The sequence below is a fragment of the Myotis davidii genome, unplaced genomic scaffold (genome assembly GCF_000327345.1).
Source record: "Myotis davidii unplaced genomic scaffold, ASM32734v1 scaffold12297, whole genome shotgun sequence".
Taxonomy (NCBI): domain Eukaryota; kingdom Metazoa; phylum Chordata; class Mammalia; order Chiroptera; family Vespertilionidae; genus Myotis; species Myotis davidii.
The window spans coordinates 1,527-4,378 of record NW_006288360.1 but is presented as its reverse complement, the minus strand read 5'-3'; the positions used below and the strand labels follow the sequence as shown (position 1 = coordinate 4,378).

Below are 2,852 nucleotides of genomic sequence, written 5' to 3'. Positions count from 1 at the left end.
AATATATAGACCTTTTTCTTCAGCTTTTGGCCCTTGGGAAAAACCATATACAGAAGATTTGTCCCACTTGGGGAAACAATTCTCTCCCTTTTCATGGCCAGAATTATTTGATACTTTCTCTTAGCTGATATAAGACTATATGTAGAAGATCAAAAGAACTGTACTAAAATTATAAATCTGGAGAAAGAAGCATAGAACCCTATGTTAGAACGATTATATACCATGTAGTGTAAAACTATCATTTTGAAGAAGAAATGGGACAATCTGGACAAGTGACTCACCGAAGTCCACCTCATGATTCTATTTTTAAAAACTAATATCTAGCACTGTCTATGTACAAGCAGGCACTGCTCTAATTGTCTTATAGATATTAATACATTGAATCATCCTAACAACCCTGTGTAATAAACCATCAGCAACTTATGTAGTTTTGCATATTGAATAATTATTATTCTCAATAATATAAATGAGAAAACTAAGGCATAGAATCCTTTGATAACTTAGTCAAGATCACACAGACAGTAAGTAGTGAAGTTAGGATATGAGCTAGTTAGGAAAGCTGTTACAGAAAAACAAGGCCACTTAAAACATTTCGTTCCGCTCAGGAGTTTTCTTGTGTTTCGCGCGCCATCTGTTAAGGACCGCTCACAAGTGTTCTCGTTTTTCACGCCCATGGAAAAACGAGCGAATCTAGATACTTATGTAAATTTTGTTTGGTCCTTCTTCACAGAGGAAAATGTTTTATGCAGTACCATACGTTAAAAAAGTACTAGGAACTTTAATTGTTTAATTGTTTTTGTAAGTAGAAATGTTATAATTATTTGAAAATAACACATAAAGTGCATTATGATGATTTAAATAATGTGTAGTTTGCCCAAAAACATGCGGTCCCTGGCGTATGTCTTAGAGATTTCTATGGGGTACGCAATGTGTTAAGACTTTATTTTCAAGCCCCACACACATCATAACAAGCAACAAATCATATGCCTCATTAAGTATAATTCATACGAAACTATATAAGAACTGAGCTAAAAGTTTAGTTGTGTTTACCTAATTAGCATAATGCAGGTCTATAACCCCTTACCCAAAACATGGGGTCTAGATCAGTGGTTTCCAACGTGGGACACACACCCCACAGGGGAGTCAATTTGATTTTTAAGGGGGACAATTTGAGAATGAGTTATTAACAGTGAATTTTTTGCATTTCTTATGGACTAGGGACCTCATATACAGTATATGACTATGTATTGTGACACATTTATGCATTTCAGTACTCTATTATAATGTTTTGAAACTTATTTGCTTTTCATATCACTTCATATTATTTTTTAAACAATTTTTTAGTGATTTCTTCCTCAGTACTTCAACTGTCCTTTCATTCTTTTATTTTCTCTTTCATGGATGCCATGTTCCTTGGAAGCTTGTTTAGACCAAGTTAATGGCCTTTTAGGATTCCTCCATGTGAACAGGAGTTTGCTTTTGAATAATAAGAATTATATGTCACAGGGGGGCATCAGGATTTTAGAGATGTTTAGGTGGGGCATGGCCAAAAAAAAAGGTTGGGAACCACTGGTCTAGATGTATTTTGGAATGCAGAATCTTTCAGGTTTTACAAAGGTAATATTGCCCTGGCTGGTTTTCTCAGTGATTAGAGCATTGGCCCTCGGACAGAACAGTCACAGGTTCGATTCCCAGTCTGGGGGAGGGGGTTAGACTGAGAAATGGAATAGGTGGAGATATTGAGACATTGCTGCCTCTCAGTGATTTCTCTTTCCTTCTTGTTTGTTTCTCCCAAATAGAACCAAGAATGATGATCGATCAGCTCAATCCCATGGTGCACACTCAAGGTAAATGAGCCTGGCCAGGGTAACTCGGCAGTTGAGTGTTGACCCAGAAACCATTAGGTCGCTGGTTCAATTCTGGGTCAGGGCACATGCCCAGGTTACAGACTAAATCCCCAGTAGAGGCTGTGCAGACTCTCTCTCATCAAAGTTTCTATCTATCCCTCTTCCTTTCTCTCTTTCTAAAAATCAATGAAAATACTTATGTGTTTTTTTAAAGAAGGTAAACCTTTAGTTGTGGAATAAATTTAAAAGCGACTGGTTAGTACAGATCTGCTCAGTGGCCTCATTCATGCTGTTTAGACGACATGGGGAAAGAGAAAGGGTGCTGAGGGTGGTGAACATCTACAGGGAAGCTCAGATTGGGCCATGGGTCCCTCCTCCGTAGATGACCCCTTCCTCCTGCCTGTCCTGGAGAAGGCTCACCTACCAGAGAGGGTGCTCTCTGATGCTTCCTGCAAATGCTGTCGAGGAGGAAAACACGCCCTTTGACCCCTGTGCCTGCTCACCCTCCCCAGTACTTTGGAGGGAAGGAGGAACGGAAATAGTCTTTTCTAAAGACTGCCTTTTCTCTTCCTATAGGCGCTCACCGTCCTGCTGACTGCTGCCTGTTCTATACCTCACAAAAAATCCGATGCAGATTCATGGAAAGTTACTTTGTAACAACCAGTGGGTGCTCCCAGCCTGCTGTCATGTAAGTGCCAAGCATGCCTGCCATATCTTGGGAGGAGGGACCTGATGATGGATGGATGCCCATAAAAGTCACATCCTCTGGATCCTTCAAGGTCAAGGGAGGCTGTGTCCTCATTCTTATCCTGATCCTGCAGAGCATCAGATATGAGATGTTCCCATTGAAGATGAAAGCTAGGAAAGGAAGGAGAGAGCAGTTGCAGGTCTCCACCAGGAAACTCCCATGAGTCACTAAGGAAGTCTCACAGGCTAACGGAGCATCTCAGAGATGAGACACCCTGAGTGCCTGCAGTAGAGAAAGGAACAAGCTGGGCTGGAAGG

General features: G+C 40.6%; 1 long non-coding RNA gene across 1 annotated transcript; it reads left to right on the top strand.

The window, feature by feature from the left end:
* The first annotated feature begins 1,767 nt into the window (after positions 1 to 1,767).
* On the top strand, positions 1,768 to 2,465 carry LOC107182550. Its single transcript, XR_001513264.1, has 2 exons — positions 1,768 to 1,847; positions 2,424 to 2,465. It is a non-coding gene; the product is annotated as an uncharacterized LOC107182550 (long non-coding RNA).
* Positions 2,466 to 2,852: the final 387 nt, after the last annotated feature.